The 22,634-nt window shown below is 38.8% G+C and overlaps 1 protein-coding gene across 1 annotated transcript in view; it reads left to right on the forward strand.

Annotated features, from left to right (window-relative positions):
• PLCB4 (phospholipase C beta 4) overlaps positions 1-22,634 on the forward strand; it is a 421,917-nt gene that overhangs the window by 134,954 nt on the left and 264,329 nt on the right. The window contains exon 3 of the mRNA XM_081256673.1: positions 17,301-17,359. The gene's annotated coding sequence lies outside the window, so the exon portion shown is untranslated. The remainder of the gene's footprint in view (positions 1-17,300; positions 17,360-22,634) is intronic.

Raw genomic sequence — 22,634 nt, forward strand, 5'->3', positions numbered from 1 at the left:
AAATGTTGAAGTGCTTTAGCTTTCTTAGGAAATGTCAAAATAGGCTCTACTCTTTTTCTGTTTGTTTCTTTACATGCTGTAGTTTTCAGGATCAGGATCATAACACCAAGTCATCTTCACAAACCCCCAGAATCATAACTAGGGAAGTACACTGGGTCTGCCTTGGGAAAAGAAGGATTATAAAAATGGAATTGTATTTACCTTCCTACTGTGACAATGTATTAATCCCCATCCTAAGGGTTTCCTTGGGTAATGGTGGTAGAAAGTTTCATTCATTCATTCATTCATTCAGTAAGCATTTATTAAACACTTAAGGTGTAGAAACATTGTATAAGGTAATGAGAACAAACCTAAAGGACAGTTGGCTTTTTCAGTGACCCCTATCTCTGGGGGTGTCCTGAGAAACAAGTTAGCTAGCATGGCATTGACTGCTTGTCTCACTCTTGAATCTTAGATGGTAGAGACACTGAAATCTAGGGGAAAGTTATGCAGGGCTATTTATAATTTCAATCTCTCTGTTCTTTCAAAACTATCTTGAATTTCTTTAAAAGTATTATTCTCAGTCTTGAAACATTAGGTTATCTTTATAACAAGTGGTTATCATCTTGACAGTATCCTTAACTTTCTGAGAGGAATGAAAAAAATTTGTATGCTAAACCCCAGGTCTTCCAGATTTTTTTATTATTCTAGACAATTGATGCAGTATATGAAACTTTTGAAATTATAATTTACTATTTTGAGTCTTATCTCTTCCTGCATGTTGGTTCATGCTCTCCATTGCATTAATCTTCATCTATTTACATTTCAGTCATTTTGTTTGTCTGTTGTTTCATCCATTCATCTGGATAATTCATGTCAAACTCAGCTACAATAGCTGATATGGAATATATTACATAAAAGTCATTAAGGGCAGAATAGAAAGAATGGTATTCTGATTTTGATCTTTATTCAGAATTCTCAATGACTCTCCCTCAGTGACAGATGGCAGCAAGTGTTCCAAAAGCTACTTATTGGAAATGGAGTCTCAGTTTCCTGTCTTCACTCCTGACTCTCAAAAGTTGGATGCCAGGTAGTCAATACAGTTACTGTGTTTCAGGTTCTTAAAAATCCTTGTCGAAATGAAACTATTCATTGTTTTACAGACTAAGTGATTCTGTTTCTTTAACATTTTCGATGCTAGTTTTCAGCTTCGAAGTCATTTCCTTTTCTTACACTATACACGCAATCCATCAGCCTCTACATTCAAAATATGTACCGAACTGACCACTTTCCCCAGTGTCAACTGTTAACCAGCATTGACCAGGCCTGTTAATTGGTTTCTCTGTTTCACTCTTGCCTTGCTATAGTCGGTTCTCCAAATAGCGAAGTTTCCTTTAAAACTTAGGTCAGACTATGTAACTCTGCTGCTTAAAAGTGCTCCATTGGCTTCTCATTTAACCGAGAATCAGGTTTGTTCCACGTCTTTGAATGATCTAGCTTCCTTTTGCTGATTTCACCTCCTTTTAGTGTCCCCCAGCTCACCTTGCTGTGCTCCAGCCACATTGATCTTTTCAGCCTTGTAAAACATGCACTCCCCTTAGGGTCTTTCCACCTGCTAGTCCCTCCTCCTGGAATCCTTTCCCTCCAGATCTTCACAAGGCTTACTCTCTCACTTCTCTTAAGTCTTTGCTCATATGTCACTTCATTAATGAGACCCCACTGGGGGCCCCTATCTACAATAAAAACATCATCCTTCTCTTCCCCTCCCCCCAATAGGAATCCAATAAATATTTTTTGAATGAGTGAAACAACTGTTTTTCATGGAACACATTTAATTTCCTGTTCTATTTATGGGAATAGATAAGGAATGCATAAAATGATCCTTAGCAGAAGACATGTAAATATTACAACAAAGTGGTAAAAAAATGAGACATGTTAAAAATTCAAAACCATATCTTTAGTTTTCTTAAAGTACAAACAGTAACAGAACAAAGAGTCAATACATTTTTGAAAAATGGAGATATTTCTTGGAATAGCTAACATTTGTAACCAGATCATTATGCAAATATGTAATATTGCTGGTATAATTTTGAGTTTCTTTTTTCTAAAAGAGTAAATACTCCCCCTTCTGTGATCAAATTTAAACTGCCAATATGCTTGACAAACGTTCTTTTGTAGTAAAATAAGTTTCTCTGTGTGTAGTATGTATACAACTATATATACACATATATATGATTGAATTATCAATGATTTATGAATTTTTAAACTAATGAAAGTTATGACACATGAGAGAGTTATTTCCTATTGTTAAGTGGGACTCTGTTATGATTATTATTATTGATGTATTATTATTATTTGTAGGTATTAAATACATACTTGCAAACTTGTAGAAGGAACATTTTTTGTTTTTGTTTTTATTTTGGCTGCATTGGGTCTTCGTTGCTGCACGTGGGCTTTCTGTAGTTGCAGTGAGCAGGGGTTACTCTTCGTTATGGTGCACAGGCTTCTCATTGTGGTGGCTTCTCCTGTTGTGGAGCACGGGCTCTAGGTGCACGGGCTTCAGTAGTTGTGGCACATGGGCTCAGTAGTTGTGGCTCGTGGGCTCTAGAGCACTGGTTCAGTAGTTGTGGTGCATGGGCTTAGTTGCTCCACGGCATGTGGGGTCTTCCTGGACCAGGGAAACCCATGTCCCCTGCATTGGCAGGTGGATTCTTAACCACTGTGCTACCAGGGAAGCCCTGGAACATTTCTTATTTAACCAGAATATCTTCTTCTGGTTAAATTGTTGTAATTGTAATTTACAACATGCAACAATTGTAAATTGTTGCATGTTGTAAATGTGTGAATTTACTTAATTGTCTCGGCTTGTTGCCTTATCTCCAAAAGGAAGATGATAATATGTTACTGACTTAAAGGTAAGAAATATGGAATTCTGAAATGTGATTGCTCTTGAAGATTCATTATTTTAAAATCACAGTATCTCCACACCCATTAAAATAGCTAAAATAAGGAGAAAAAATGGGTAGTACTAGGTGAGTGGGGTTGCAGAGCAGTTGTGATTCTCATACATTCATTGTTGGTGAAAATATAAAATGGAACAGCCACTTTGGAAGACAGATTGACAGTTTCGTATAGTGTTAAACATAAACTTATATGTGACCCAGCAATCCCATTCCTGGGTACTTAACTAAGTGAAATGAAAACTTATTTTCACACTAAAATCTGTACACTAATATTTGTAGTAGCTTTATTTATAATCATCAGAAACTGGAAACAACCCAGATATCCTTCCAGCTGGGGAATGAAAAAACAAACTGTGGTATATCCATACATTGAAATACTACTCAGCAGTAAAAAGGAACAAACTACTGATGAACACATCAGCATCGATGGATCAAAAACTGCATCGTGCTAAGTGGAGGAAGTCAGAGTCAGACTCAAAAGGCTATGTGGTGTGTGATTCCTTAACACCCAGAGGTTGGGTGGGATTGAGAGGAGGGGCTAACTGCCGAGGGACAGTGTGAGAGAGATTTGGGGGTAATGGAACTGTCTTATGTCTTGATTTGTGTGTTGGTAATGCGATTGTATGCATTTCTCAAAACTCATAGAACTGCATACCAGAAAGAGTGAATTTTACTATATGCAAATAAAAAACAGGGAATTAATCCTCTTGATTAATAAAACCAGCTCTGCCTCTGAGTCCAGCCACTGATGAAGCCTGAATGTCCTAGGAGAGTGAGCACATCTGTGTCTTAGTTCATCATTTCATTTTACTTCAGTTGCTGGGGTTTCCTTGCAAGACTTAGTCTTGCTTCAGGTAGTACTCGTAGACTTTGATTCTGGGGTCAGAAGTAGCAATAGCAAAAAACCATCCCACATTCTCCCAGAAGCTGTTTCAGAGGGATCCTGCCAGCTGGTTAGCCTAGTTTGGTGCCGGTGGTGGTGCTGACAAAGACAGAGAACTTGTTAGAGTTGTAGATAAATCAGCTGCTTTAGTTTGTTCCTAAAATCAAGTGCAGATGAACAGGAAACAGAATCAGAGCAGGCTGTTGTCCATACAGATTATTCTAGATTGTGCATTTGGAGCCCATCTATTCAATATGGTACCTGTGTCAGGGCCTTGGCCTCAGCAGCCATGTTCTGTGTCTTGAAGAGTTTGTAGAGTTCAATTCCATCAATAAAAACCCAACTTGTTGCCATATCCCAGTGTATTGGGCTCCAGTGGGCCAGCTGGTGATGTAATTTCTCATAGAACAAGTGGTTGACCAGTGTCTGTGACCAAAAAGACAATCAGACAAACATAAATACCAGTCTCAAATTTACATAATTCATAACAAGAGAACTTAAGGCATTGAGTGGTTCTTGTAGGCTGTGCCATACGCTGTATTTATTATTTTTTCTATTTTCATTTGCTGACTGGAGGATGCATTTTATGTTTATAAAAGATGTGACTACATAAAGGTTTTTGAGGTCATGATTCTCTGGTCAAGCCAGCCCTGTTTCCATTTTTCTAGACTCTTTTGTGTCCTCTGCCTTAGGGGTACCTGCTTCTCTCGTACTTAGCTGTCTCAAGAGTGCTATAAATCTAGATTGATCCTGAAACCAGCTTCCTACCAGCAGATTAGAAGTGAAGTACAACAGATTAAAATGAAAAATTTTTCTCTCTGGCATTACTCTAGAGCAACAACTCGAGTTTCTGCTGTTACTATTCTTAGCTTAATTTGCACACATCATTTTCTCTGTGTGCCTCGTTACTTGAGTGCAGAAATAGAGGAGGAGGGAGAGGACAGTAATTGATCACCCACCTTGGATTGGGGAATGTGATAAGCACTTTTCAAGTATTATTCCGTTTAACTTCACAACAATGAGGCAGGTAGATAATTTTGCTGCTTTACAAACAAGGAAGCTAGGGCCAAGAGAGGTTAATTGACTTGTATTCTCAAAGATAGGTCTCTCTCATTTCAAAACCCACTCTTTTTATACCTCAAGCCTCCATTTGGGAATAGTATTTCCTCATCTCGTTTCCACTTTTTCTAGAGGATGGAGACTGCACTGGTCTTTTGAGATTGAGCCCTGGGCTTCTTATCACACCTGGTCTGAGAACCAAGTCTGCTCTCTGTTTCACTTTTCAGAGTCCCAAGAGATTTGGCCTAATTTTACGTATTTTTCAAAGTTGCCATCACACACTTATCACCTGTTTCTTTCTCCTCCATGACTGCCAGAAGAGGAAAATTGAATCTCTGAGTTTCATGGCTCTGAAGCACAAACCCACAAGGCTTTCTTATTTAAATCATCACACTTCTAATCACCACAGGGAAGTAGGAAAGCAAAGAGAGAGAGAAAAAACCCAATAGGAAAAGTTACAAAGATTCAAAACTAGTTTAAAATCTTAATCCTTGAGCCCTGTCTATGTGTTATAGCTTTAGAAATTCTTCTTAGGAATTATTTCTTAGAAGATACTAGAAGTCTCCTTAATAGGGATTAGTTATTCATTTGTATCTTGGATCTGTGGTCCAAAACAAATTCAGATTGGTACCAGTGATGAAATTTTCTCTCCCAGCCGATCATATTTTCCTGTGACTGTCTAAGCTCTAAGGTTTTCATTATAAACCTGCCCTAGGACAGATTTCCAGAAAGCAAAGGTGTTTCAATGTTAGTTTGTGTCACTGGAGGGGTTTGGGAAATGGATATTAGGCTCAGTTTGAAGCATTTTTGCTACCCAGTACCTGGAGTCAGAGCCACACGTGGGAGTTGAAATGTTCTCTAAGTGTAAACTACACACTGGATTCCAAAGACTTAGGATGCAAGAAGAAAAAAAAAAAAAGAGGAATTTTAAACTATCTCAGTAATTTTTCTATCAATTACATGTACCTCAATTATATAAGAAAATTCTGCAAATACTGGGTTAACTCTTATTAATACTAAATTCACATTTCTAAACTTTTAATTCTCAGACTATCATAGATCCACATGCAGTTGGTACCGTCTTACACAGCCTAGGTATAGCATCACAACCACAAAATTTATATGGATACAGCCCACTGACCTTATTCAGATTTTACCAAATTTACATGCACTGGTGTCTGTGTGTCTCTGTGTGTGTGTGTGTTTATTTCTGTGCAATTTATTCACATGTGTAGATTCATATGACCACCACCACTGTCAAAATACATAAGAATTCTATCGCAAGGATCATGTTTGCCAGATACTGTAGCCATAGCCTACCTCCTCTCCTCCCTAACTACTGGAAATCAGTAATCTGTTATCCATTTGTGTACTTGTGTCATTTCAAGAATGCCATACAAATGCAACTATATAGTTTGTAACCTTTTGAGATTAGCTTTTTTTGCTCAGCAAAGTTCCCTTGAGATCTATCCAAATTATGTTATCAAGAGTTCTTTCCGGGCTTCCCTGGTGGTGCAGTGGTTGAGAGTCCGCCTGCCGATGCAGGGGACACAGGTTCGTGCCGCGGTCTGGAAAGATCCCACATGTCGTGGAGCGGCTGGGCCTGTGAGCCATGGCCGCTGAGCCTGCGCGTCCTGAGCCTGTGCTCTGCAATGGGAGAGGCCCCAACAGTGAGAGGCCCGCATACGGCAAAAAAAAAAAAAAAAAAAAAAAAAAAAAAAGAGTTCTTTCCCTTTTTATTGCTGAGTAGTATTCTGTTTCTTTTTACCTTTTTAATCGTGCTCCTGGAAACTAAAATTACATATGTAACTCACAATTGCGGTTTTCATCATATTTCTATTGGACATTACTGGTTTAAGTGCATGCTTGTTGGAAGTAACCAAAAAGCACATTTCTGTTGCATTTTCATTGAATTTCAGGCATCCTGTGTTAAATGGTGCATTTTGTTCTGCCAACTCTGAATCAAGGCAACAGTACCTTTTAAAATCATTTCAGGAGAGTAAAGTCATTGCTTTGTCTCTCCCACTCCCTCCTCCCACCCTTTTTTTCTTTTCTGGTCAGTTTTTAGTAAGAAAACCTTTGTATTTCTATCCACAAAAGAAACTTTTCATAAGGTTAGGCATCAAGGTGGGGTTTCTTGCAGCTGCTGCCAGTGGTATTCAGTGTACTGGTTTGAGACTAATTAAATGGCTCATATTTATCTGATATTTTCCCCCTTGGGAGACTCAGAAACATTTCTTTTTTTTTAACTTAAGCTTCAAAAAGAAACCAGCTCAGTTAGCTTATGATGGAAGGAAGAAGGAGGACACAGGGACACTTCAGAGCAGATTAGAGCTGAGGTAAAGGATAATACCATTTTCAATTAAAATTGCCTGGGGAAATAAGGTAGGCAGAGAATAATTACCTGGGTTGGCACACATCCAAGATTCTGAAACTAAGACCCTGTTTGAATGTTCTGAGGGATCGCTGCCGACCACAGGCAGCCAAGGACCTTGAGAATTATGTCTGATCTCAAACCTATTTGACTGTTCTGGCTGCAGTGCATAGCAATTTTAAGTCAAATTATGTGGCTTGAGAAATTCTACCAAATAAAACTTGGGAAAAACTAAGACCTCCCCCAAATAAGCAACTCCAGAAAGCATCAGATTAAAGAGAGGTTTATCTGACAAAATACATGTATACTTCTGTAATTTCTGCTCTGTGCCCACCAGGGCAATGGAGCCGAGACGGAAGCATAGGAGAACATAAAGAGGACTGTTTAAAGAATAGTTCTAATCACTCACCTCCTCACAGAGAGGATCCTGGGTGGTAACAATCCTTGGTCAGCGCCTTGCCGGTACCAGGAGTAATCACTAAGTAAATGCCACCTGACACGTGGGCTTGTCCAACCTAGTTGTGGAAATGCATCATTGAAAGCAAGTGTTCCTTTTCTATTTATTTTTTTTTAATTGAAGTATAGTTGGTTTACAATGTTATGTTAGTTTCTGGTGTACAGAAAAGTGATTCAATTGTGTGTATATATATATATATATATATATATATATATATATATATAATTTTTCATGTTTTTTCCATTATGGTTTATCACAGATATTGAATATAGTTCCCTGTGCTATACAGTAGGACCTTGTTGTTTATCTATCCTATATATAATAGTTTGCATCTGCTAACCCCAAACTCTTAATCCATCTCTCCCCCACTCCCCTCCCCCTCAGAAATCAAGGGTTCCTTTAATACAGATATCAGGATGTGTCCCCCACCCCGACTCCGCTTCCACCTCCACCTCCATCTCCGCCTCCAGTGACCTATTATTACAACTGCTAAGCCTGTGTTTCTTGGGGTCTGTGCTGCTGATGGCACCCGGTGCCATGATGCCCCTGCTTTGGCTGGGTGGAACTGATGGAAAAGGTTGGAGGGTACTGAACTACAGGTTTTTCCTTTCTCATTACCTAAAGAAAGGCTCACTTTCTTCTCTATAGTAGGAAAGGGAGCCAGTGGTTTCTATTCTTTGCTTCTAGTGTTAGCTTTTGCTTTGTTGCCATCTTTTCATAATCTCTCAATTTCAAATATAGGACAATGGAAAAGGGTTTGGAAGGAATGAAAAAAAAGAGAAAGAAGGAATCAATCACAGTTTTCATCTCTCCTCTTCCAAATAAGGATATAGGGGGTTAAGGAATGCCTGGGTTATTTTCTTTTTTAAGAAGACTTCATAGGCTTGCTTGGACAAGGCTGCTGCTGGCACATGGGGTGTCTTTATGCAAATTATAGAGTCACACCCCTTGGCAAGGCTGCAGCCCCAACTCTCACCCCTCGGCCTTGGATATGAACCAGATCTATTTGAGTGCAGTGCATAGGTGCTTGGCCACCACCTTGTGCTGTATAATAGGTGCAGGAAGCACCCCTATTTCACAACATGGAAACACAAATGAGTGCACAGACAGCTATGATTTTAAGAGGAAGGGTCCACGATTTGAATTCACATGCCTTTTCTTGCTCACCATGTGGCTCTGGATCAGTAATATAACTACCCTGTGACTCAGTCTCCTCATCTGTAGAAAGTTTCTGCTACATGGAGTTTGGTGAGATTTAATGAGTTAATATACATGAAACACTGAGAGCAGTACCTGGACTTAGTAACTTCTCATTAATTGGTTATTATGCCATGAGCTAGTGACTATTTTAAGCGTGCTTTAAATTATTTTTGTCCTTTTCCTTCAACTGTTAGTGTGGTTATGTATACATTGCCTCTATGTAATTTCCAAATAGCCAAGTCTGTTGAGTGAAAAGCTGTTAAATTGGTTGAGACCATGTAGAAAATATAACAATTTAATTAAAAAAATTTTAGCGCATGATGGTATTTGGATACTTAAAAATTCTTTTTTGGTCCTTCTAGGTACTAGTTATGTATCTGTTTTCTTCTTCTTTTCCTTTTTCTCCCCCTCCTTCTCCTTCAGAATATCAATTTTCTACACATCTAATTTCATAAGTTCAGTTTAAGTTCAAGAAGAGAAACATCTCATATACATCTGGAAGTTGGCAGAGTACATGCATTCTTAGGGTTAGAGCATTAGCTACTCTAGTGATGAATGGGAGAACTGTTACAAAGCTACTCACTGGGTTTAACTTCCATGCATCCTGTCTGTTGGCCAGTTAGCCTCCCTTGTGACATGATGTCAGCTCCCAACCTGAGGAAAAAAAAAATGCATACAGACAACAAATGCATGCAGTAATTAGGTACTAGGTATAGCAGGCAGAATTCTTGTATGGCCCCAGGACTCCTACCCTGGCGACTGTGACCTTGATGGATGTCACTCCTGTGATGAGTTTATGTTAGATGGTGCAGCCGACTTGCAGAATGAGCTTTTCTTTGGTGGGCCTGTCCTAGTCAGCTGAGTCTCTAGTAGGGACTAAAGAAAGATTCAAGGAGAGAGAGGGATTCCATGCGGGGGAGATTGTCCACTGCTGGCCTGGAAGAGGTGGGGCTGTGAGGCAAGGAGTGTAGATAGCATCTGGGTGCTTGGCTTGGCCCCCTGCTGACAGCCAGCTGGGAACGGCCTCCAGTCCTATGACTGTAAGGAAGTGAAACTGGCCAACAACCTGCCTGAACTTAGAAGTGGATCATTCCTCAGGCTCCAGAAAAGAAGGAAGCCTAAAGAGACCTTGATTTTAGCCTTGTAAGATGTTCAGCAGAGAGCCCAGCAGCTGGACCCAGACTTCTGACCTACAGTACCAAGAGCTGCTAAATTTGTGTCCAATTCACAAGGGAAACCAGACAAAAGAAGGTAGCTGGGTAATTGTAAAGCCATCGCCACTATTTAGAGGGAAAAAAAAAAATAACACTCATGGGGCTTCCCTGGTGGTGCAGTGGTTGATAGTCCGCCTGCCAATGCAGGGGACACGGGTTCGTGCCCCAGTCCAGGAAGATCCCACATGCCACGGAGCGGCTGGGCCCGTGAGCCATGGCCGTTGAGCCTGCGCGTCTGGAGCCTGTGCTTCGCAGCGGGAGAGGCCACAACAGCGAGAGGCCCGCGTACCACAAAAAAAATAAAAATAAAAAACACTCATAAAATGACTCATAATAAACTCCTATAAAGAGCCCCCAGTTAACCATTTTAGATCAGGTTAGCCACAGTAAATGACAGACTCAGGAGCTATAACTTTTCTGGGCAGAGCTTAGAATGGTTTCTCAAACTGGCAGTTTTAGACTTTAGGGAAGGGCAAAGGAATGATGAAATTGCTCCCTTGCTAGACATTTATTGCACGATGGTAAATGGAAAATGCGCAGACTAGAAAGGTGGACTCCCTGTCTTCCCTTGCTCGTCAGCATTGCTGACTGTGGTTTCATCTGGGGGTGGGGGTGTCGATAACCCAGTGCAGGAAGGAGCCAGAGAACATGGGTGAGGGGCCATCTGGTGGAAGTGATCAGGAGGGGGCGCTGTGGGGACCTGGCAGACCCAGACCTTCTCAGGAGCGACAGCCACCTCTCAGCTGTGGCTGGCGTACAGGCGGCTCTCTGGGTCCCTGCTGCCCAGTCTTCCAGATTTCCAAGAGACGCTGGGGTTCCGATGATTTATATGAAATCTCCCATTATGTAAGTGTTAACAATCAGCTCAAATGTTCAAAGATCACCACAGGGAAGTGTAAACATGTATGTGGCCACATCAGGCCCTCGGCAGCCTGTCTTTCTGTGCAACTCAGAGGAGAGAGTTATGTGAGCAGTTTGGGGTTTGGGGTGTGAGCTCAACTTGGACAGTGGTTTCTCTTGCTTGGTCACTGTCATGTCCGCAGAGCCAAGGACAGTGTCAGGCCACAGGGGGTTCTCAATATGTACTTATGGAGTGGCTCTGAGGAGATGTCAGCGTGTGCATACTCTATGTGAAAGTATCAAATGTGATTGCTTTGGCAAAATGAGTTTCAAAGATCCTATTGCTTTTTTTTAATATACCTATAGTTGACTTACAATATAGTGTTAATTTCAGGGTACAGCAAGGTGATACATATATATATATATATATATATATATATATATATATAGAGAGAGAGAGAGAGAGAGAGAGAGAGAGAGATTCTGAGATGGGTGTTAAGAGTACCTACATCTTACAGATGAGGAATGATCTCAGAGAGGTGAAGTCAGCTGCTTGAAGACCACACGGCTGGTAAATGGCTGTTCTTGGCTTTCTCTGAGAGCCAGGCTTCTGTCCTTCTATGTGCTTGCTGCTCAGGGTGTGCTGTAGAACCAGCAACATCAGCACCTCCCGGGAGCTTGTTAGAGCTGCGGAATCTCTGGTCTCATCCAGAATCTGCCGATAACTTTGGCGATGTGTATGTATATTAAGTTTCAGAAGCATTGTCCTACCCCATGGTTTTCTAAACTTGGGTTATTCCTGAGCCACTTCTATGGATTTGACGAAATCTGTCTTTCACCTGCACTTATTACTCATCTTTTCCACTTAAATATATTCACTTAAAAAGAAAGATAACTGATAAATAACAGGTAACATGATAACGTTACTATAGTAAATAGCAATTAGTATATTTATAGTGATACGATTAATTTCAATAGAGACCTGATATCATTTTCCATACATAGAAGTTGCAGTAGTGTATATGCACTGCACATTCTCACTCCATGTACCATGGTAAAATACATATATTTTACATGTAAACTGTACCATGAATAAAAACTGTACTGTAATAAACTGTAAAATATCTGTGGGCCATCAGTGGGAGTGTGTTCCATTTGGAAACAATACTATGGTAGATTGTAAAGATGGCCACCAAGTCTTTCCCTCCCTGTATCCATGCCCTTAAAGGGTGCAAAGCATCCTGGTACCAAAATGCTTTGCATGTATGCTGGTGGTGGTTCAAGACCTGCAGACAGCATGTGTCCTGTGTGTCAGCCTATGCCTGAGATCCCCAGACCCCTTTCACTGCATACCCTTCTGCTATTGCTGTGCTATATCCTTATCCTGTAATAAAAATGTTCTGTGTATATTAAAAAAAAAAAAAAAAGAAGTGGGGCTCTCTCTCCATCCTTTGAATCTGGGCCTGACCACGTGGCTTACTTTGCCCAATGCTACATTAGCACATGTGACACAGCAGAGGCTTGAGAAGTGCTTGTGCAGTGGGATCTACACTCTTGCCATTCTCACCAACTTGAGATCATTGTGTGAACCAAAATAAATATTTACTGATTTAAGCTACACAGGTTTGAGGTGGTTGGTTACACTGCACAAGCTCACTGACATAACTGTTTTCTAACATTCTGTTTGTTTGCAAAACAATATTTTTCCATGTTCAGCAGCAGATCACAGTGAAATGATCTCTGTTTTGATTCAGTCTTGCCCAGTTATTCTTCACTTGAAAACAAAATTTCAATATTGAATATCTTGGGAAGAGCATTGAATGCTAGTCCTTTGTGTTCAGTATATAGATTCACAAAATTAGGCCTCGTAATGTAAGCCTGAGATATTTGTAGGGTTTTTTTTTCCCTCCACTAAGAAACAAAAACTTCACACTTGGCTAAAGTTCCTCATTTCTTTGAAATAAGACTATATCTCAAGCACTGTGGCATCTGTCATTTGTGGTACTTTGCAGGCATACACTCTTCTTTGGCAAAGGTAAAATATAATTGTATGTATTTTCCATCACAAGAAATCCCATGGAGAATTACAATAGTTTGTCTCTTAAAAATGTAATGTTTACTACTTACTGTTTTCTTGGAGAGTGTAAGCATTTTGTCATTTTTGAAAGAAGCCAACTAATATTCACTGGCAAACTTACTGAAAGATAACCTTTTTTTAAACTGCTTTAATGAAATATCATTTACAAAACATAAAATTCACCCATTCACAATGTATGATTTAGTGGTTTTTAGTATATTCACAAAGTTGTGCAACCGTTTCTACAGTCTAATCTCAGAACATTTTCATCACCCCAAAGAGAAATCCCACACCCCTGAGCGTCCACTCCCCACCTTCTCTGCCCCTCCAGTCCTGCTCAACAACTAATCTGCTCTCTATCTCTGTGGATTTGCTTATTCTGGACATTTCATATACATGGAGTCATATAATATGTGGCCTTTGTGAGTGGCTTCTTTCATTTAGTATAATTTTTTAAGGTTCATCCATGTTGTCACATGTATTCGTGTTGCATTCTTTTTATTGCTGAATAACAGTCTATTGTATGGATATATCACATTTTTTAATCCATTCATCAGTTGATGGACATTGGGATTATTTCCACCTTCTGGCTATTATAAATAAAGCTGCCACGAAAAAAGTACATGAAAATTTTTTGTTTGTGGAAATGTATTTTCATTTCTCTTCGGTACATAACTAGGAACAGAATTACTGAGCCATATGGTAATTCTATGTTTAACCAGTTGAGGAATTGCCAAGATGTTTTCCAATGCAGCTGAAGCATTTTATATTCCCACAAGCAATGTAGGAGGGTTCTGATTCCTCCAAATTCTCATTAACGCTTTTTCTAACCTGTCTTCTGATTATAGTTATCCTAGTGGGTGTGAAGTAGTATCTCATTGTGGTTTTGACTTAATTTTCTCTTATGATTGAACATCTCTTTATGTATTTGTATATCTTCTGGGGGGAAATGTCTCTTCAGATTATTTACCCATTTTTAAATTGAGTTATTTGTCTTTTTATTGTTAAGTTATAGTAGTTCTTCTTAAAATATTCTGGATATAAGTCTCTTATCAGATACGTGATTTGTAAAAATCTTCTATTTTTTGGGTTGTCTTTTCACTTTCTTGAAGATGACCTTTGACAGAAGTTTTTAATTTGGTGAATTCCAATTTATCTATTTTTTCTTTTGTTGTTTGTGCTTTTGGTGTTATATCTATGAAACCATCACCTAACCCATGGTCACAAAGATTTGTTCCTATATTTACTCCTAAGAGTTTTATAGTTTTAGCTCTTATATTTACATCTATGATCCATTTTGAGCTATTTTTTGTGTATGATGTGAGATAGGAGTCCACCTTCATTCCTCTGTGTGTGGATTTATCTTTCCCTTTTTAATAGTCTTGGCACCCTTGTTGAATGAAAAACAGCTGTTGTTTACACCAGCACTAATAGGATCTGAGATTTGGGGATTTTGTGTAACTATTTATTAGGTTTCTGTCTACATTATAGAAAACTATCTTTCCTCTTTTGAAAGACCAGTGCACACACAGAGACACATAAACACACAGAGATTCATAGAGGCCTACTCACAGACACACAGACACACACACTCACTCATCCATTCCGTCTCTCCTTTACTAAAGACCCATTTACACCCTTCAACACCTAGAGTAATAATACTAGGATGAAAAAGTTGGTAGGTTGAGGCCTTGATTCACATATGACTACAACACTAAGTCAGTTATAGTAGTTTGCTCCCTATATGCCAGTAGCTAAATAATTCATGACAAACTGTTTATACTGCTTCACCTCTTTGTAGTTAAGTATTTCCTTTTTTTTAAACATTTTTTTTAAGATTTAATTTAATTTTTATTTTTTTGGCTGTGTTGGGTCTTTGTTGCTGCATGTGGGCTGTCTCTAGTTGGGGCGAGCGGAGGCTACTCTTCATTGCAGTGCACGGACTTCTCACTGCGGTGGCTTCTCTTCTTGCGGAGCACAGGTTCTCGGCACAAGGGCTTCAGTAGTTGCGGAACACATGCTCAGTAGTTGTGGTTCGCAGGCTCTAGAGAGCAGGCTCAGTAGTTGTGGCACACGGGCTTAGTTGCTCCATAGCATGTGAGATCTTCCCGGACCAGGGATTGAACCTGTGTCCCCTGTGTTGGCAGGCAGATTCTCATCCACTGCACCACCAGGGAATTCCCATGTAGTTAAGTATTTCAACATTGGCTTTCCCAAATGTTGCAATATCCTAGCCATGAAGCAGAAAGGCTTATGGAACAATGCATCAGTTTTATGCTGGATAGTCACCTAGGGAATTATAGAAGGAAAGCGAAACTCTGTCCAGTATTTAAATCTCTGGGTACAGAAGGACATGGGTAGCAAGTGGTTTCTCAAAACGAGGAGCATGGTATAGCAGGGTTATTAATCAGTGACCTTTTTGGGAACTCGTCTTGTTTTACAGTCCCAAGAGACATAAAACATTTTTAACTTCCCAGCTCTAGGCGCGACACTTAATTATTCACCTTTTCAATGAAGCTGTGGGGAGGCACTATCTCGTTGCTGGGGATATACATCATGGTACTAATACACACAGGATCCCTGTCTGCATGGAATTTACAGTCTCATATTAATACATCACTACAAGTATAAATGCAATATTGAAACTATGATAAATGCCATGGAGGGGGTAGTACCATGGAACCTAAACATTGGTCAGGGTGCCTGGGTTTGAATTCCAGCTTTGTGTAATTATTGAATAGACACCAAACTTCTCAGTTTTCTCTTCTATAAAATGGGAATAATCACAGTACAAACATTTTAGAGTTTTTATGCCGATTAAATATGATGATGCAATCCATGCTTAGAGCTGGGTCATAGTAAATATTTACTAAACAGTGAAGTAATGGGAATTCCCTGGCAGTCCTGTGGTTAGGACTCCATGCTTCCACCGCGAGGAGCCTGGATTTGATTTCTGGTTGGGGAACTAAGATCCCACAAGTCTCACAGCGTGGCCAAAAAAATAATAATAATAAAATAAATAAATCAGTGAAGTATGTGTAGATGATGCTGTGTATTCTCTATTTCTATACACTTAAAATGGAATGTTTATTTCCATAGGAAGTTTAGATGAATTGGATTCTTGTTTTTTCAATTTTAATTGTAAAAGTAATATGTTTTGTGATAAAATATTGCATAATTGTTCAATGTTAGGTTAAAATGCAAAGGCCCTTTTTACGTCCCTACAGTACCAGTTCTCCAGAGGCAGCCCAGTTGAGTTTCTTGTTATCCCTTCAAATATGTTCTCTGCATATAACAATATTCATGTCTGTGTTTTTACACCTAGATTAGTGAGGTTTGTTTTAACACACTGGGGTCATAGTACACATATTACTACATTTCTTGAGTTTTTAAAAAGTAAAACTATGACTTGAGAATTTTTTTCCATGTCTGTCTATATAGACCCAAGTCTGATTTTTTTTTTAATGACATATTTTTCATTTGTTGATGTACCTTTCTACCGGGGACTTTACTGTAGACATCTCCATAAATAAGTGATGACCTTGGGAAAATCCCAGTTCAGATTTTACAGACATCATTTTCCCATATTTCAATTGACCAATTTTTCTGCCTCTAACTTCTTTCCAAATGCAGATGGGCTTCCTCTTGCTTCTGTGTACTTCTGACACCACCTGGAACTATGCCACTTCCCCACCCAACACAAAATCTTGGAAAGATCTTGAAATCTAAATTCAATGTCAAGTCCAAAACTACATAACAACTTGCTAGTGAAGGCAATACAAAAACACACATCAAAAATAATGACTATTTGTACATAGATACATTTTCATTGTAAACCTTTCCTATTCAGCACTGCTCTTCTTTGAAAGATTTCTTAAAATTACTATCAGTTTCACTATCAATCAGGGAAAGATCATTATATCTACTTCTAGAACATTATGGATATCATTGTTGTTCAACTGCTGCTTAATTATTTTGATAGGTTAAGAGGTTGAATTGTAGATCAGCAGCTTAGTAGAGAGAGTGTATAAACCCTATAGGCTGGGTGTAGCACTAAGATTTCTGATTTGATGATTGTCTGTTTTTGTCATCCATTTAGAAACTAATATCACTAATTTATTAATGTCTCTTTCTCATGTGATTTAAAGAATATTATAGGTTTTGATTTTGAAGTGCAAAGGGCTGTTTCTTTCCATGAGTATTCTAAATTTCCTTCACATTGATTTTTCTCTGATCTGTGTCCTTCCTCCACAGAGGACAGCGCTGTGATTTGACTAAGTGGACGTCACCTTCAATCAGTCCCCAGCCATCTGGTAAGTACTCTGCACACAGTGGGTAAGTTGCTAGATGGGGGGTTCTAGAACTTTCGGTCTGTAAAATGAATCCCTTCATTCACACTGATGTCCCATCTGAAATGCCTCTCAAAACTGATTCACAGATGTTTTCCTTGATGTGGTGGAGTGTTCAACTCCTGGCATTTTCTAGATTCATGTTTATTCATTCCACCAACCTGGGGTATTTCATTTTCTGCTGGATTTTCTGTTTGCCGTCTGTGGGAGTATTGCCTACATTTAGTGAGCATCAGATATTAAGTTGCTGTTTTCTGTAATTCTTTCTGAGGAGAAATGTATGCGAGTTGTTTTTAATCTTATGCACATTTTCTTTAAGAAGATTTTCACAGATGGGAAAAATCATTGTCAGCTGTAGTCCACCCTCTATTTTATGGCAATTACCTATAAGGATGATGTAATTAAATCCTTCCAATGTTCCTCTAAAGTTCCATTTTACAAATCTTTAAAGAAACGCTAAAATGGAAATCGAAAATATATATGTACAGTTCTTTTTATTTATAAACAATAACTTGCCTATGCTTTATTCAAGAGCCAGAATCCTAGCAAATGTTCTTTTCTGACCCCTTTGTCAAATTGCTATTTTCTACTTAGCGTTATAAGTAAAAAATTTGGACTATGTGTCCGTTCTTACTTCAAGGGACAAGAAGTAATTTTATAGTGATCACAAGGAAAAGATAACGAGAAACTTTGCTGTTCATCTCGATAAGTGAACTCCAGGTTCCAGGCATTTAAAATCAATATTATTTTCTTCTCCGTGTTTCATGTCATGTCGGATATTCCATCATCTTCTGGCAGGGCCCGTGGCTGATTTTCTTCTGGCCTTTCTGTGAGGGGAGGGAAGATTCACACAGCCCAACACTTCTCCAAGTGATCAGTATTTAATGATGACCCAAGACTATCAAGAAAGTAGATTTATTATTAAATGTTCCTACTTATTTTTAGTCGAGTGCAGTATATTTTACTGTTCCTCACGGATGACTCATAAACCATGTCTTAGCAGGCAAATCGGAGTAGGGGGTGCTGAATAATTCAGTAGGGACTTTAAATCAGTGTAGACACAATGTCTGCTTTTTACTCTTTTTTAAAAAAATGTTTTTCTGGACTATCCACTTTCTCTGTACAATAATTGGATTATCCTTAAAAAATAAGTCATTGTTTCTCAGCTGGATTATACATTGTCCCCATGAAGAATTAGGTACTTAGTGAAAATAAACACTTGATTTAAGAGTCCAAAAGAAAAAAAAAAGAACAGAGCTTAGAAGTTATCTGTTCTATATTGTAAGTTCCAAGAATGATTTCCTCTATATTAAGTGGTATAAATGTCATGCATTTGATTTTACAAAGACTTTAGATGGCATTGGGTCCGGGGACAGCTAACATAGTATGTGGGCTACTCTTCCATCCCCACACCTGTTAGGACTTGATTGGACCTGGTGTCCCACATGTCACCAGTTTGTTTGATTGTTATCTTTGTGTTAGGCTTGCCTTTCCCAAAGAGACAATTCTTGTGTATTTCGTGCTATCCTCTCCTAAAACTAAAAATGTCCCACTCTAGCAACATTCAATTGTTGGATACCCTTTATGATGAGTTTTTTTGTTTGTTTGTTTCCTTTTATTGAAGTGAAATCGGGTTCCTTTATAATGTCTTCCTTTATTTAAAATGGGGACTATCTAGACCCTGGCATCTGAACCTTTCTGGTTTCATCTTGAAAGCCTGCTTTATTTTCCCATGATTCCAACAGTGGGCTGTACATTAGTTCTAAGTGGGTTTTTTTTTTTTTTTAGGACTATTACATCCACAGTAAGCATTCAGAATATATTTTAATCCCTTAATGGCAAAAAGTGTATTTTAGATTTCTCTTATTTATGTTACATTCAACTTAGCTTTTTATCAGTTTTAAAATAGGAAATATTTATAGAAAACAAAATGAGATGAATTATCTTCACTCTTAAATTTCTAGCTTCAGAATGACTCTTCGTAAAGAGGAATTTATTAGCTTAGTTAAACTAAAGGCTGTCTTCAAGTTTCATGAAAAGAAAGAAAACAACCCTTGATACCTACTGCCTTGTTTTATTTCAGTTTGGAAGGTAGACTCTTTTTGGTGGGAAATTTACCTAATGTTGGGGTGCTTTCTTGATTTCTGAATGAACTGAAATTGTTTTTATTAAATATTGATTATGTACAGAATTGATAACATTAGTGTCAGTTATGAAGCTCACCAAACTTTAAGCTGACTTCTCTTTATTCTTACTTCTATTTTGGAGCCTTACACGCTACCCTTAACTTCTTTCCCACCTGGAGATATATATGCTGTGCCAGTTATTAGCATCTTTTTTCTAGGGCTAAGACCTCTGTTCTAGGGCTGCTGCAATGCTCTTTAGGAACAAAGATACTTCTTGCTTCTTAAACTGTGCAGTTATTTTAAATACTTAAGTGTTATAGAAACTCTTATCTGAGGTACAAAAACAACAATAAGCCGCATAGCACAGGGAGATCAGCTCAGTGCTTTGTGACCACCTAGAGGGGTGGGAAAGGGAGGGTGGGAGGGAGGGAGATGCAAGAGGGAACAGATATGGGGACATATGTATATATATAACTGATTCACTTTGTTATAAAGCAGAAACTAACACACCATTGTAAAGCAATTATACTCCAATAAAGATGTTAAAAAATAAAAATAAATAAATAAAGCCACACACACACACACACACAAAAACAATAAGAATCTGGCTTCACATTTTCTTAGGGTCCATTCATACATCACAAAATTCTTGGCTTGGGCTTCCCTAAGCAGGTCTGAGGTGGGATCTTTGCACAAGTGTTTTATTAAGGCAGTGCTCCCAAGAGAACTAGGGAGTTGGGGAAGGTAAGGGAGAAAGAGGGAGCCAAGCAGAGGGGTGGTTTGGGCAATGTCCCTGCCTCAGCCTGACCCCTGGGGGAGCTCTGGAGTGTAACTGTTCCTGAGAATCTGTTCCTTCTGCTCAAGGTAAGGAGCTGGGCTTTCCCATCCCTGCCTCAGCCATTGGCTGTGGGCTGGTGGGAGAGAGGCTGTAAACTGGGGAGCACTTGACTCTGCATCTGCAGGTGAAGCAGCTCTAGAAGTTGAAGGCTGTTCCTCTTAAGAAATTTGCTAGTGCCATCTTTAGAAGCAAAACACACAAAATCTGGGAGGTGGGCACGCAGGACAGTTAAAAGGTACCCAGTGATATCTGAACAAGACACTGGAGTGTCTTCTCTACCTAGACACATGTTCTCTCACTCACTTCCTCACTCATGCAGGCACATTTTTCATCCCTTAGGCCTTTTCCTGGTGCAAGTTTACATACTTTTGGAAGCTGTATAAATTCATTTTCTTCCCTTGAATAGGTCATAAGTTACTGCTTCAAATATCTAAGTCCTAAAGTGATTGCACCTATGTAATTTTCAGTGAGTGAGACACCTAGGTAATTTTCAGTTAGTAGAATTGCTACATATATTAGAGTTAAAAAATAAAATCTGAAATTTCAAAGCTTTCCTTATATGAATTTCATCATGGGTAATGATTTCAGTGCCCTGAAAAAGAGGCAAGGATACTGTGTGACTGTATGGTTGGCATTTATTCTTGCTAGAAACATTTCCAAGCATAAATATTAACTCTGTTATTTTTCATTCTCACCTCTTTTAACCCCCCTTTTAAATTTTATATCCAAACATTTCACCTTTACCTTAAAAGTATTTTCCTAAAACTTTTATGGAAATATATGGTGTTTCCTTGGGCACCTTCAACTCAGTATAGCACAAAAGTTTGGTCCAATAGAAAAAGCATGTGAGCAGCATGAATAATTTTAAATTTTCCTATAGCCTCATTTAAAAAGAAAACAAAAAGAGGTTGTGATAACAGGCTGAACTGGAGGCTGGAAAGTCCAAGATCACACTTGAAATTAATTTTAACAATATATATTTTAGCCCAGCATATCCTAATTCTTATCATTTCAATATTCAACATTATTAATTATATTTTACCTTTTTTTAAGAATTTTCATCTGTGTATATTTTATATTTACAACAGATCTCAGTTCAGACTAGCCTTATTTCAGGTGCTCAAAACCACCTTCGGCCAATGACACTGTATTGGACAGTGCAACTTCAGAATGTTATAGAAAAACTCTAGTAAGAGTCTTACTTCCTTTAGATAAGACTTTTTGTCAGCACTTTTGAATCTCCCAGCTTGGTAACCCCATTCAATAAAGAAGTGAGGCAACATTGTTGTCCAAAGAAAGTGAGCTGATCTGTCCTTGATGAGCCATTGCTGCTTCCATTTGGGACTTAATGCCCTATAGGCATGAATTATGATTAAAATGGTTGGGTTTGGCAGCTAAGATATCACTGATAACCTTGAGGAGTGCAGAATTATAGGATCACTTTTTGGAAGAAACTGAGTCTTGAATGAGGGTAGAATGTAGAAAAATTTTGAAAAGTAAAAGAGGACATCTTAGGCAATGGAAAAAAGTTATATATATATATATATATATATATATATATATATATATATATATATATATATATATATATATATATATAATATATAATGTGTGTTGCGGGAGAAGGTTCTGGAAGAGTTTGGGTACTTGCATGTAAACTGATGAGGCTGAAGTACTAACTACACAATAAGAAAGGTAGGTAGTGGCTAGTTTGATACTTGGATTGTGCAGTGTATGAAGTGAGGTATCATCATGACCCAGTTCAGATGCTGGGGTCTGTTTTAGTTATTTATTGTGGTGTAAGGAATCACTCCAAAATGTAGTGGCTTGAAACAAAAGCAGCCACCTTTTCACCTCTCACATTTTCTGTGGTCAGGTGTTCCAGAAGGGCTTCGTTGTTCTGTTCCGGCTTGGGGTCCCTCAGGTAGCTGCATTCAAATGGCATCTGAAGCTGAAAGAACAAGAGGCTGGAGCAGCTGGAAGCTGGCTGGGCTCTCTCTCTCCATATAGTCTCAGGATTCTCCATGATGTCTCTGTTCATGGGAAACTGTGGGCTTCCTCACAGCATGGTGGCTTCAGGGCAGCTGGACTGCTTATGTGGGCTCCAGTGTGATTATTCCTCCTGTCAAGTGAGATGCAAATCTTCTTTATGACATAGCCTTAACAATCATGCTGTATCATTTCTATCACATTATTTGGTTACTGGTGAGTCACAAGCCTATCCAGCTTCAAGGGAAGGAGACATAAATGCCCACCTCCCAGTGGGAGAGTGTTA

This window comes from Mesoplodon bidens, assembly GCF_964165515.1.
Source record: "Mesoplodon bidens genome assembly, chromosome: 15".
Classification (NCBI taxonomy): domain Eukaryota; kingdom Metazoa; phylum Chordata; class Mammalia; order Artiodactyla; family Ziphiidae; genus Mesoplodon; species Mesoplodon bidens.